Consider the following 15,303-nt stretch of genomic DNA (forward strand, 5'->3'; position numbering starts at 1 on the left):
AAGTATAAGGGCTCATAAATATTCTTGTAAAATTCCTGCTTAGGTGATGTATTTTAACAGTTTTAATGCGCTGAAAACATAAAAAGTTGTTTAGCAGGGGGTATAGTTTATCTTTAAGGGAGAATTCATTGACCAAATTCCATTATAATTCCACCCTTTATAAAAGCAAGGTATTGTATTGTGTTAGCCATTGGAAAAACTGGAAGATGTATGGTTAAGTGATACGTTTTATTGACTAACTGAATAAATGTATATTCCATTTGGGTTAGTATGTGGGTGGGGGCAGGTGTTTACCGTGCATTTATTTTCTTATCTATTCAGTGATCTGTCTCTTTATCATGAAAAAACGATTTAACTTTTCTGTCGCTAAAGATTCAATAACTAAAATGGATTTTATTTGGAACAGTTAATTAGTTAAACGTGCATAATAAGGATTGTCTCTCACCAAATATGCTATACTCTATTGCAATAAGAATAATATTATAATTTTATAAAATGCACCATAGTGGTGGCAGGCATCAAATAGCGAGGTGTAAATATAAATACACCTGAGCGCTGTGATTGCCAAGCCTCTTCACTTAATTTTTCAGGATTCATTGATGTCCGGCATGGTGCCGAGAGACTGGCGGATTGCTAATGTGGTGCCGTTATTTAAAAAGGGATCTCGTTATCAACCAGAAAACTATAGGCCTGTTAGTCTGACATCAGTAGTAGAAAAAGCTTTTGGAAGGGGTAATAAGGGATAGGGTACTTGAATACATTGCAAATCACAATTAGTTTGTGCCAGCATGGGTTTATGCGTAACAGATCTTGCCAGACTAATTTAATTGCCATTTTTGAGGAGGTGAGCAGGAACCTCAATGCTGGAATGGCAGTTCATGTCATCTACTTAGATTTGCTAAAGCATTTGATACAGTACCTCACAGAAAATTAATGAAAACATTGAGGAATATTGGCCTAGAACATAATATTTGTAATTGGATAGAGAACTGGCTGAAGGATAGAGTACAAAGAGTGGTGGTAAATGGAACATTTTCTAATTGGACCAGTGTGGTTAGTGGAGTACCGCAGGGGTCAGTCCTTGGTCCTTTGCTTTTTAACTTGTTTATTAATGACCTGGAGGTGGGCATAGAGAGTACGGTTTCTATTTTTGCTGACAAAACTAAATTGTGCAAAACAATAAGCTGCCGCTTTGCAGAGCGATTAGATTAAATTGGAAAACTGGGCAGCAAACTGGAAAATGAGGTTCAATGTGGACAAGTGCAAAGTTATGCACTTTGGTAGAAATAATATAAATGTAAGCTATCTACTAAATGGTAGTGTGTTGGGGGCATCCTTAATGGAGAAGGATCTGGGGTTTTTTGTAGATAACAAGTTGTCTAATTCCAGACAGTGTCATTCTGTGGCTACTAAAGCAAATAGTGCTGTCTTGTATAAAAAAAAAGGGCATTGACTTGAAGGGATAAAAACATAATTTTGCCCCTTTATAGGTCCCTGGTAAGGCCTCACCTTGAGTATGCAGTGCAGTTTTGGGCTCCAGTCCTTAAGAAGGATATTAATGAGCTGGAGAGAGTGCAGAGACGTGCAACTAAACTGGTAAAGGGGATGGAAGATTTATGCTATGAGGTGAGACTGTCAAGGTTGGGGTTGTTTTCTCTGGAAAAGAGGCGCTTGCGAGGGGGACATGATTACTCTGTACAAGTACATTAGAGGGGATTATAGGCAGATAGGGGGTGTTCTTTTTTCCCATTAAAAATGATCAGCGCACCAGAGGTCACCCCTTTAGATTAGAGGAACGGAGCTTCCATTTGAACATCAGGAAAAGGTGATGTACCATTCTAGCCAGTCAAAATGTTTACAGGGTAACCCTTTTGAAATAAAAAAATAACAAAAGTGGTATAAAGGTGATACCTTTATTGGCTAACTAAGATAACCATAGCAAGCTTTCAGAACATTTTAGTTCCTTTTTCAAGCTGATTCCAATGAAGCTGTGGTGCTCTCTGATATATATACAGCATTCAGCTCATAGATCAAATAACCAGAAAAAAGGAATATCTGTGTGGAAGGTTACATAGTTACATAGTTACATAGGGTTGAAAAAAGACCAGGTGTTAACAAAGTCATATAAAAGGGGGTCTGCAAGGGACAAACAGATAAGGTATAATGTGGATCAAAGTGACTTGATATAAATTAGGGTAAGTTACTGAAGTGTGAAGTAAAAGGAATTCCATGTGATTAACTGGCCCAGTGTCTCTACAGATGTTTGTATTTCTGGTTTGGTGCAGGCAGTTCTAATCTATAATACTCCCATTCCTTCCTTTCATTCTCTGTTTTAAAGTTCCCCTTAAGGAACAAGATTCTTAAATCGTTTATGGAGTGGTGAGGGCTGTTAAAATGGTTCCCTACTGGCGTGTCCAGTTTTCTATTTGTTATAGTAAAGCGTTGGTGTGTATTTCTCTTCCTCAGGCTTTGACCGGTCTCTCCTATATACATTCCTCCTGTTGAGCATCTAGTGCACTGTATTAAGTACCCCACTAGCCCTGCCCACCTGTTCCACTTCCTGCTGGCTGAATTCTCTGGATGTGCAGGGGAGTAGGCGGCTCTCAGCACACTGCACTGGATAGGAACCAATCAGCAGCTAGGCTGACCTGATAGGGAACTGAAGCCTGTATTTGCTTGTGTGACTGCAGGGCTGTGATTGGCTTTCCCCCTCCTACTGTGCTTTTGGCAGGGACTGTTAGGACACACCCACTGATAGGATCTATATGAAGCTCCAATAAAAGGGCAGACATGATTCAATTTTAGCCCAAAGTGAAACCAGCACCATATATTATTCATAATTGCCTACAACATTATCCAATATGTCTCCTTAAGGGTTCCATCCTCTTTCCCTTCTAGGTGTATATCCACCTCTGTGGTGGGTTTTGTGGATGCCGATAAGCAGAGTGTCTTTTTTCAGTCTCTCCACAGAGCCGAGCGGTGGGTTGACGTTGCGGCCATTTGTTTCGATGTCAGTGTCTATGAGGGAGACTAGTATGGACTTTGTAGGTATATTGTAGGTATATTGGTGGATTTCCAGTTTCAGCAGTTGTGTTGATGTTAGGGTGGGGAATATTAGGCGTGTGAGATGCTAGGCGGATTTTTCCAGGTTGTGGTGCAACAGTGCTAATGCTGGGGTTAGGTTCATTTTGAGCTTGGTGGTTTCGTCTGGTTCTATAAAGGGAGCTGAATTGCTAAGATGGTAGTAACCCCACATTAAAAAACTACAGGCATGAGATCCGTTATCTGGAAACCTGTTATCCAGAACGTTCGGAATTATGGGAAGGCTATCTCCCATGGAATCTTTTATAAGCAAATATATCCCTTTTCTCTGTAATAATAAAACAGTACCTGTACTTGATCCCAACTAAGATATAATTACCCCTTATTGGGGGCAGAACAGTCCTATTGGTTTATTTAATGGTTAAATGATTCCCCTTTTCTCTGTAATAATAAAACAGTACCTGTACTTGATCCCAACTAAGATATAATTACCCCTTATTGGGGGCAGAACAGCCCTATTGGGTTTATTTAATGGTTAAATGTTTCCCCTTTTCTCTGTAATAATAAAACAGTACCTGTACTTGATCCCAACTAAGATATAATTACCCCTTATTGGGGGCAGAACAGCCCTATTGGGTTTATTTAATGGTTAAATGTTTCCCTTTTCTCTGTAATAATAAAACAGTACCTGTACTTGATCCCAACTAAGATATAATTACCCGTTATTGGGGGCAGAACAGCCCTATTGGGTTTATTTAATGGTTAAATGATTCCCTTTTCTCTGTAATAATAAAACAGTACCTGCACTTGATCCCAACTAAGATATAATTACCCCTTATTGGGGGCAGAACAGCCCTATTGGGTTTATTTAATGGTTAAATGATTCCCTTTTCTCTGTAATAATAAAACAGTACCTGTACTTGATCCCAACTAAAAAACTATTTTAAATTTTTTGTTGGGAATTTTTGCTGCAGTTTCGCGAAAAGATTCACAGATGGCCAAATGTGAAATTTCGCTGAATATCCATGCCTGCCAAAAAAATTGATCTGCAGTTAAACTGTTTCTGTATATCACACACAGATATGCACATTTCCACCCATTCACATGACTAGGCATACTGTACATTAATGGTTAGAGTAAACTGTTTCCAGGAAGCTGTCATAACACAAATCAGTCCAAAATTCATATAATCTTGAATTACAGACATTGTAATTCTAACCATGGTGAAATGCATTCATACAATCAACTTGTATTGTGCAAAATTCCAAGGTAGACTCTTTACAAAATTATGTGAAATGTACTCCAAATACTATAAGGAAATGTATAGACATTTATGTGAACCCATTAAAGGATATGGGGTGATTACTAGTGATGAGCGAATCTGTCCCGCGTAAAAAAAAACCTGTCGCCTGTGGCTATTCTTTCGTCGTGCGGCTATTCTTTTGTCGCCCGCGGCTATTATTTTTTTGCGCTGCAAATTTTTTCATCCGTTTCGCTAAACAATCCGCCAATGGCAAAATGCAGAAATGCGCTGTGAATCCATGCCTGGCGAAACATTTCGCCCATCACTAGTGATTACCCTAAACAGAAGGCGACAGGTTAGTTTTTGTCCTCTGTTTTATATTATTAAGATCTTACCTGGATGAATCACTGATATTTGTGGAATTTCAGAACGTGTTGAATATTTTCCCTCTCTGTAATCTCCTTTCAAGCTGTAAATTATTAGAAGTTACATTATTTTGCTACAGCATTATTTTTTAATCCCCTGCAATTCATAACAATACTATTGTACAACAGACAGTATATGAACCAGTATAGGGCAAAGCAGATTGCGGTCATTTTAATCCATAAATGATATATATTTTATATATCTTTAAATATATATTTTCTCCCTGTTCAATTGCACCTTTGTGATTGGAAATGGACTAAATAAAGTTTATATCCTTTATGGAATGAATGGCCGCCCTGTGATCCCAGTACCTCTAACTGGAGTTTGCATTGTTGCTGTTTCCGTTGCTCGTTCTCCCCCCTTCGTTTTGGCCTGTGTGTATATATGTGCGCTGGGGTTGAACTCTTTTTTCAACCCAATTTAATTATGTAACTATATTTTTACTGATTGTGACTGTATTGATAGGTGAATCATTATAACACAAACACAAAGTTCATGTTATATATAAAATTCCTATAGATAAAAATGCCTATCAAACAGCTGTTATTGAGTTAACATCAGCACTGTATATCAGCTCCATACTGCGTTTCTCAGTCATTTCCCGTCACACTGGAAGCTGAAATAAGCAATTACCTGATGTATAATTCTGACAAGGATTTAGTATTTCCTTCCATTTACTTCACTATCCACGCACACTAGTGCTGCCCATGTTATTTTTTTTTTTTACAGAATGATGTGGATAAACCCCAATACGCTTCAGATATTTTTTTTAGATTTAAACTGTCCATTAAGCTTGAGCAGATGTGGATAAAGCTTATCAGCAATACAGTGCTTTTGCACCAATCAAATGGTCTTAAAATGTATCACATTAATTTAGACTTTCTCATTTAGTGCTGGCAAGTTTACTCTCTAGCGTGTGTTTAAGTGAGATGTTCCTTGAGAAAAGAGTGTTTAGGAAAGAAAAAAAAAAAACTAATCAAACATTTCAGTTTGCAATTTATCTAAACAGTCTCCTTTCTATATCTCCCACATTAAGCCTGAACAGATGTGGATAAAGCTTATCAGCAATACAATGCTGTCGCACCAATCAAATGGTCTTAAAATGTATCACATTCATTTGGACTTTCACATTTATTGCTGGCAAGTTTACTCTCTAGCGTGCGTTTAAGTGAGATGTTCCCGGAGAAAAGGGTCGAAGAAAAAAAACAAGCACTTTGCAGTTTATCCGAACAGTTTCCTTCCTGTAACTCCCACATATAGAAACCAACAAGCAGATCCACACACCCCAAAAATGGAACAGGAATAGTGATGGGCAAAATGTTTTGCCAGGCATGGATTTGCGGCAAATTTCCGCGTTTCGCCATTGGCGGATTGTTACGTGAAACGGATGAAAAAATTAGCCAAAGAACAATTTGCCGCACGTCCAAAAATTGTCGCCGGCATCAAAAAAGAATAGTCGCGGGCGTCAAAAGAATAGCCGCACGACTAAATAATAGTTGTGGGCAACAAAAGAATAGCCATGCGACAAAATAATAGCCATGCTACAAAATAATAGCTGCGGGCGACAAAAGAATAGCCATGCTACAAAATAATAGCCGCGGGCGACAAAATAATAGCCGTGGGCGAAAAAACAATAGCCATGCGACAAAATAATAGCCGCGGGCGACAAAATAATAGCCGCGCAACCAAATAATAGCCGCGCAACAAAAGAATAGTCGTGGAACAAAAGAATAGTCGCGGGCGACAATTTTTTTTTTCCGCACCGCATTTTTGCTGTTTCGCGAATCTTTCACCATTTCGTGGATCTTTTGAAAGATTCACGAATTTGTCGGCAAAGCGAAACAGAACAGATTCACTCATCACTAAACAGGAAGTAAAGTGGTAAAAGAAATCAAGAAACATCAGGCCGATTGCCCTGAATTGTGCACCTTGCTATTTGGGTATAACTGTGCCCTTCTAAAAAATATTGACTTTTTAACTTTTGGACTCTTTGAGGCGCATAGATCTGCTTTTCAGTTTTTGGAAGCTATGTATGAAGTAATATCTGACACAGAGCACTTGGAAGGTTGGAAGGACCTGCTAAAAGACTGTAGAACTAAAGGATATTGCCCAGCCTGGGATGTGAAACCAACATTGGGGTTAGCAAGTGCGGGGTTCTACATTTACATTATTAGTTTACTTTATATACCCCACCAAACAAGAACAAAACCGTAGGAAATTAGTTCCTTAATTACCGGTACAAAAACCCTGACAAAGACTCAAAAGTTGTATTCTCATGGTTAAAGTTTTTTACATTCTAATTTATTAATAAATAAGCAAACATTCAAGTTTGGTAAAAATTAGACTTTATTTGAAATTGAAAAGAAATTTACAAATTTGATTTTTTTTTAAAATATAATTATAAGAGCAATCGGTAAATATTTGGGCATTGGATCTTTAACAGTAATATCACTATAGTTTGGGTTCTGGGTATTAAAGAGCCAATTAATGTGTAGTGGGATGTATACATGTGATCCCTTTACAAGCAAACACATTACATACACCTTTATAATTACATGCATGCATAAACTGCTCGCCCCACTCTGATTCGGATTTCAGTTTTCAGTGTTTTTTTTTCTCTTTATGAGATTCACAGCAATTGGAAAACAGTAGTTTACCTCTAAAATGGGACTATTTCCCCCTCAGTATATTCCTTGGTCCCAGTCCCAATATACAATTCCAATGTCTGAATGTTTTTTTAAGCAGAAACTAAAACAGCACAAGAATTCACAAGTTGAATTGTTTTATGTATATACAGTGTAGTACAGGTATGGAACCGAATGCTCAAGACCTGGGGCTTTCTAAATAAGGGATCTTTCTGTAATTTGGATCTTTATAATTTAAATCTGCTAAAAATCATTTAAATATTGAATAAACCCAATACGATTGTTTTGTCTCCAATAAGGATTAATTATATCTTAGTTGGGATCAAGTACAGGTACTGTTTTATTATTACAGAGAAAAGGGAATAATGTAACCATTAAATAAACCCAATAGGGCTGTTCTGCCCCAATAAGGGGTAATTATATCTTAGTTGGGATCAAGTACAGGTACTGTTTTATTATTACAGAGAAAAGGGAATAATTTAACCATTAAATAAACCCAATAGGGCTGTTCTGCCCCCAATAAGGGGTAATTATATCTTAGTTGGGATCAAGTACAAGGTACTGTTTTATTATTACAGAGAAAAGGTAATCATTTAACCATTAAATAAACCCAATAGGGCTGTTCTGCCCCAATAAGGGGTAATTATATCTTAGTTGGGATCAAGTACAGGTACTGTTTTATTATTACAGAGAAAAGGGAACCATTTAACCATTAAATAAACCCAATAGGGCTGTTCTGCCCCCAATAAGGGGTAATTATATCTTAGTTGGGATCAAGTACAAGGTTTGGTTTAATTATTACAGAGAAAAGGAAATCATTTTTTAAAATTAGAATTATTTGCTTAGAACAGAGTCTATGGGAGATGGCCTTTCCGTAATTCGGAACTTTCTGGATAACGGGTTTCCGGATAAGGGATCCCATACCTATATCTTATATCCCAACTAAGATATAATTATTCCTTATGGGAGGAAAACAATCCTACTGGATTTATGTTAGAAGGGATTCCATACCTGTATAGTATACAGTATATTTATTATACTCTCTCTTTCTCTCTACACTTATATATATACACATATACATATATGGTGTCAGTAAACCTCGTAAAGTCTTAGTGGAAATGCTTACTGCAATACTGATATTTTATCTTAAACCTGTTTGATTTATCTTTTTTAATTATTGAGCCCTTTTTTAATTAAAAAATGATAAATAAATCAATTGCTTGCTTAATTGCTTTGGCTTTAGAATGTGTTTCCAAGAAGCATCTTTCAGCTCCGAAAGTTGATGTTAATGAAAACAAATTTATGTTGTACCGTTTAATTATTCTTTTGAAAGTGTATGTCAGGAACGCTTTCATGGACCAGTAAGAAATGTCAAAGAGAACAGCAAATGGCATCTCTTATTTGTGATACTCATGGAAAGTTTCTCAGGCCCTATAGGAATACTGTTAGGGGTTTTCAGTTGCATCTCATTCCCCACATGTTGGAAAGAATGGATCGTTTCGTTATTAATATGAGAAAGAAGCATTTGCTGCTGTACATGTGTATTTAGTAGCTGCTGTGCTAATAACTATATCAAATAGCATTTTTACCAGTGGGCAGGGCCAAACCAAGGCGAGATGCATTTTTCTTGTTTTTTGTATCCTGCTTCAGTTTGTAGCCTACCTGTTTACTTACAGCTCATCTAAACGTTAACATAATCCTTTAGTAGCATGAAAGACCTACGAGTTGATTCACTAAAGTGCGATAGCGCATATCGCATGCTTTTTTGCATTAAAATTGATGCGAAAAAACACGCGTTTCGCTAAAGAACTATCGCATGCGTTGTCGCATATCACAAACGTTAAATAGCGTGCAACCAAATGCGTTAATTTTAACGCACTGCGTTAATTAGCGCACAGAAATAATATTAACGCATGATTCACAAACACTAAGGGGCATATTTATTATGCTGTGTAAAAAACGGTGAGAAATTTCGCCATACATCGCCAGGCTTCGCCGTGTACAAACGACGTAAAAACAGTGTAAAATCAGCGTAATTTTTAACGCATTTTTTCGTCCACCGGAATTTATGGAAAATAACGGCGTAATATCCAGGGTAATATCCGGCGTTCAGACAGTGATCTTTTCCATTTATTTTACACAGCTGTTTACTCCGTTTTTTCTGCAAATTTGTTTTACACAGCATAATAAATACGCCCCTTAGACGCGCTAAATATCGCATTAGTCTGTGCGAAAATTAACACTTACTTGGGGCAGGCGGGAATTATAGAAACGTACAGTTAATGAGCTTTTGGCAACACAACATGGAGTTTGCAGTGGGATTTATTCAAGTCTGTGTTGGCCCTAGAGTGATGCAGCCGCCAGTTTGCAGGGAAATGGTCATTTTCAGTACAGTAGTTTTCCAAAAGTAATGGCGTGTATGGCTAACATGGCGTGCATTTTTTTGCATGCAGTGACATTTTGTGCACGCTGCGTTAATTAGCGCGCGTTGCGTCAAATAACGCACAAAAATAGTCTTTGCAACTTAAATAACGCAAACAGCATCGCGTCTAAATTAACACAAGTATCCTTTTAGTGAATCGTGCGTTAAGACACGAAAAATAAGATGTGATGAAAAATGTTAGCGCATGCTATAAATATCGCTCTTTTATCGCACTTTAGTGAATCAGCCCTCTACTGTCTCAGTTTCCGTTATTCAGCCATGACATAAAGGCAGAAACCAGGATTTTTTAGCAGTAGCAGCAGCTCTATAAATTAAAGCCAACCTATAAAATAGATCTGGCTGATTTAAAACCTGTTGGCTTACTGCCCAATCTCTTGAACTCTAGACCTCAGGGTCTTCACAATCAGTTCTCTTTGCAGTGTATCTTGCTCTTCATGCTGCTGCTGCTGTGTAGGATCCTTAACTGCTTCATGTTTTGCTCTGGCATGTACAGTATCCGAGGAATCAGTTGGATGCCCTGGCATACAATATAATAAATCATGAGATCTCCCTGGTGTTGTTGCTCTGATCAATCACAAGAGGAACACAAGTCAATGGAGTGTTTTTAACAGATCACAGAGCTGTGCATAATGGGACTTTCAGTGGGTATAGGCCAAATGAATAGAAAATTCCAAGTGATAGGAGCGCTCCTCTTAATCAAAACAGCTGGACTGGAATGTATTGAAGAGGTCTCATTTGATTGCTGTCTCTTGTTAATGTAACCTCTATTTCAGCTCAATAGCTGCCTTCCCGGACTAGTACCAGTAGAAAATGGGTTACACTGTACTCTTTCACCCAGAATGGGCCTTTGCTAAGTGGAAGAGGAAGGTGAGGGTGTTGTGCAACTACACCTCTCTTGCTGCTAAGCAGAAAAAAAATTAATTAGTGTTTATTAAACATCCACAGGGTTTACTCACAATACAGCTTCAGGGGCCAGTGGTACAGACTGACACTCCCCTGAGGGCAGACTTGGCAGGAATCTCACTTCGCCTCTGCCACACCCCATAGTGGATCCCCTCAGGGAATTCTCTATCCTGATTCCCTATTCACTTGGATCCCTACACTACAGGCAATATGGCCTGGGAGAGATATCTCCAGTAAAACTGCAAATCCTATGTAGGAGCTCAGTGCTGCTCATTCTAGCTCAACCCTAACTGCCTTACACTCCTAGAGTGTACTATAAAGGGAGCTACACCTGCCACTATCTAATGCCTCATTCACGGGGCCCTGTTCCCCGACTTCACTGGGCCTGGGACCATGCCCTGGGCTCACAGCACACATCCACCCTGTTCCTCAGGTGGAAGCAAATAGGAAGGTGCCACTCCTTTCCCAGCACTATACCAAAGTGAGGCAGAAAGTGGTCACCATACCTTCTAACCAATAGCACACAAATGTTAATGAACTCACTTAGATGCATTCCCTTATCCTGCCCTGAGGAACCCGTGCAGTCTCTCCACTCCTGGCACAGTCTCTGTAGGTGCCCAGTCCCAACTTGGACCCAGATAGACAAAACCCCTTTTTCCAGTTCAGTCCCTTCCCCAAGAGCTCTTAAGTCCCCCCAGGTAGCGCTGCCTGCCCCAGATTACCTTCCCCTTTGGAAAGGTGGCTACTCCCATGTATCAGGCACTCAGAGGAATTTGCAATCACCAGCAGCCCAGCAGTCTTCTCTTTTTTGTAGTCTGAACTCGCAGTAATTGGTACTGGCTACTCTCTCTGGATTTCTTTTCCAAAAGCTGGCAAAACAACAGGGGTTCCCTTTATAAACTGCTGAGCACACCCCTGATTTTTGCCTCCAAACCTAAGCACGCCTCCTCTCTCCCAACAGTGCACTGGGGCATCCAGCCAATCAGGTTTCTCCCTGGTCTGCGTCCAGCCAATTGGGTTCCTCCCCAGTCTGTAGCCAAGCTGGATGAGGTCACAGACAGAAAAACAGGGGCAAGAGTTCTCTGATCCCCTACAGTATGATAGATAAAGTCCACCCTGGTTCTACCAACAAGCTTTGCTTTATATTCAGCAAGATATCGCCTTGGCATTTTTGGGATTACATATTCTACCCATTTATTTATGTGTGGTTAATCAGGAACAGCAAATAAGATCTCTCTAGAGAATCCAGTTCAGCTGTAATGATCACAAGGTGAACAACATTTATGAAGGCTTTCTGGACTTTGGTGTCTAAACTAAGTAACCCTAAGTTCTAAGTAACCCGACCCACTGAGAGTCCCATCTATACACAGCGAGGTTCTATGCTCCACTAAGCCGCTTCAAGAGACACAACACAGGGATATCAGTGGCCCTAGCGATTCTACTTCCTATCAGAATCATTTTAAAACAGAACACAAAGTTATTAGAGGACCTGTTACTTTTCTAATGACTTTAAAATCAGTTTGTGCCACAATGTGTAAAACTCCAGAAATCATAAAGGCTACAGCTAGATTTTTGGTAGAAGATGCAGAAATAGAAGTTGTATTTAAAATACCTTGAAATAACCTTAAAATAAAACTCACCCCGAGGGCAACGTTTATTCATTTAACTGATAACATGCTTTTATTTGTTTATGCTTAATATATGGTAAGGTCTGATAAAATATGGCAAACTGTGATTTACTGATGATTTATAAAAGTGCAGAGAACAAGGGCTTCTGTACCAGCCCAAGGCAACCCCAGCCCTTTAGCAGGGAAGATCTGTGCCCCCAAAGATGCCCCAGGAGCCCCCCATCTTCTTTTCTGCTGATTCCCTGCACTTGCTCTGTGCTACTGTCATTTACTGAGCTTAGAGACCGACACACAATATACTGTATATATAGGATGTAAATTATACAATATAAGGTGACTAGTAAATGATACTGATTGTGAGTACAAGTCAGCTCTGAAGCCAGTGCAGTTAGCATCAGAATGTAATATTTAGCCCAATAGCATCAGCTTATACAACAGGAAAACTACATTTTCTGCTTGATCATTTAACCCCTAAGCTCAGCTTCTCAACCGCTGCCCAGAGCGCACTGAGCATGTGCAGTGTCCCTGACAAAATCCAAGATGGGGAGCTCCTGTGACAGCTTTGAAGGCCTGGACCATTTCTTCCATAGAGATGCTGAACCATTAGTCTGGTGCAATAAGTTCAGTATGTAAAAATGGTATTTCGAGCCATCTGTAGTGTTTAGTTCTCCTTTACAGCAAATATGAACCCTCAAAACAGAATATTGTAACATTGGCCAGAGTGATATTTTTCAAGATATTAGAGACATTTTAAGCTGCTAGTATAATGAAATTGAAACAACAGTGTCCTCTTCTCTCTAGGGTTTTGTCCCACTTAGGAAACACTAGAAAATGTCAGAAGTTTTCTTTACTATTTCCTAATCAGAAATATCCAGCAGGTGGCGCTGTTCTACAATCTGTAGAGCACTTCTAGTGCTGAGGCAGATCATCATCTTCTTGTCCATCCTTTCAGCCCCTGGCAGCCAGCAGGAGTGGGGACAGTAGCAATATGTGAATACCGCATCCACTGTTGCCCTTGCATTGTACTTTATATATATCTACACTGGCGGAACGATCAGGGTGTGGAGGGTGTGATCACACCCGGGCCCGCACTCCCTCAGGGACACTTACAACAGTGTGAATTCAGCATAAAAAATATGTCCAGAGGGGGAGATGGGTGCCCGACTGCATGCCCTGCACCCAGGCCAGGGGTTGACTAGTTACATGGCTGGTTATCTACATGTCACAGTAGTTTTGTAATATGCACATTGCATATCAGACTGTTCAGAGCAATGAGAATAGTAGTAATAATGATAATAACAATATGAAAAATAACAATAATAATAATAAGGGTTCTCTCTGTTGGCAATAGCGCTGCATTGTTTAGTTTACATGCTTTCCCTTTTATCACTGGCTGGATTAGCTCTTATCATTGTGTGGATTACCCATTATCATTGTCTGGGGCTATAATTTACCATAATGTGAATTGTGTCTATCATGATCCCCTACTGCAGTATTTGCCCTTGTAATTTACCTTTAGGGCTGTGGCACATGGGTAGATTAGTCGTGCGCGACAAATCTCCCTTGTCGCGGGCGACTAATCTCCCCAAAATGCCCACTGGCTAGAATGTAAATCGCAACAAAGTCCGAACTTTTATTGTTTTCACCATTCATATGTTTTTTGTTAGCAAAAATTATTTTTTATTGGAATAAACGTAATTTATTCCCCATTTATTCTGCGACAAATTCAAAACAAAAAATCCACTACCTAAAAGCAGTCGTGATTATGTAGAAGTCAGTGGCAGGTGTCTTTTTACAACTGGAAGATCTTCTTTTCCTTCACGGTGCGGGCCCGGAACTTGTAGGTGAATAAAGAGGTAACTACATGGCGCCCCCCCCAGGCCCGGATTTGTGGAGAGGCCACAAAGGCCCGGGCCTAGGGCGGCAGAAGTTTAGGAGCGGCATGCCGCCCCGCCGCAAAAATTTTTTAAATTTGGCTCCCATACGGAGCAGCCGGGACCTCTCCCCACTGCTCCGTATGGGAGTTTAAAGGAGCGCATGCGCACTGGTGGGGTCGCTTTCGCGCATGCGCACGGGGGGGGGGGGCGGCGCGCTTTCGCGCATGCGCACTGGGGGGGCGCGCATGCGCACGGGTGGGGAGGGGGCGACCAAAACAGAAATCCGGCCCTGGCCCCCCCACCGTTGCGCCCTAGGCAGGTGCCTCTTCTGCCTACCCCTAGTTCTGGCCCTGCCCTAAGCGGCAAATTTATCAAAATGTAAAATTAGAGCTCACCACAGAAAAACTCACCCACTCTCTATTCATTCCTATGGGATTTTTAGAAGCATATTTATCAAATGGTGAACTTTGAAACGGTTTCTAAAAATCCCATAGGAATCAATAGAAAGTTATTAAAAAAATTTTGGTTTGGTGACCCCTAATGTAATGGTACATTTTTATAAATCTGCCCCTTAATTGATATAGCTTGTCACATGATTTATTCTTTCAGCATTTACTAAAAAATAGTCAATAAAATGAACTCGCTATAGGGCTAATAATTATGAAATCTTTTTGGTCATTAGTTCTTCAGCATATAGTTTTAATAGGGTTTTAGCCCTTAGTGAATAGGTTGCCAATACATGTATTGAATGGGTGAATAGCCAGTGAATGATTTGTTCATTGGGTGTGAATATCCAAAATATTGCAGAGGCAAAAACCATGTTTCCTTTTAAAAGTTGTCATATTCCAGAAAATGGTGTGGATTAACCCTTTTTGTACCATATTACAAAATGTAAGACTGTACTAAACTATGATTTGTATTAGAGTACATATATAAAAAAAAAAAAAAAATCTAAAATCCGGTGACACTAGCTGACATGCATCTAGGGGAAAACTACCCAGATAATACAGGTAATGATTATGGATTGGAACATTTAGAATAATGCGAAATAGGGTCTTTCATAAGGAAAAACAGAAATAATTGCTAAGGAGCAGTT

This window comes from Xenopus tropicalis, chromosome 3 (genome assembly GCF_000004195.4).
Source record: "Xenopus tropicalis strain Nigerian chromosome 3, UCB_Xtro_10.0, whole genome shotgun sequence".
Taxonomy (NCBI): domain Eukaryota; kingdom Metazoa; phylum Chordata; class Amphibia; order Anura; family Pipidae; genus Xenopus; species Xenopus tropicalis.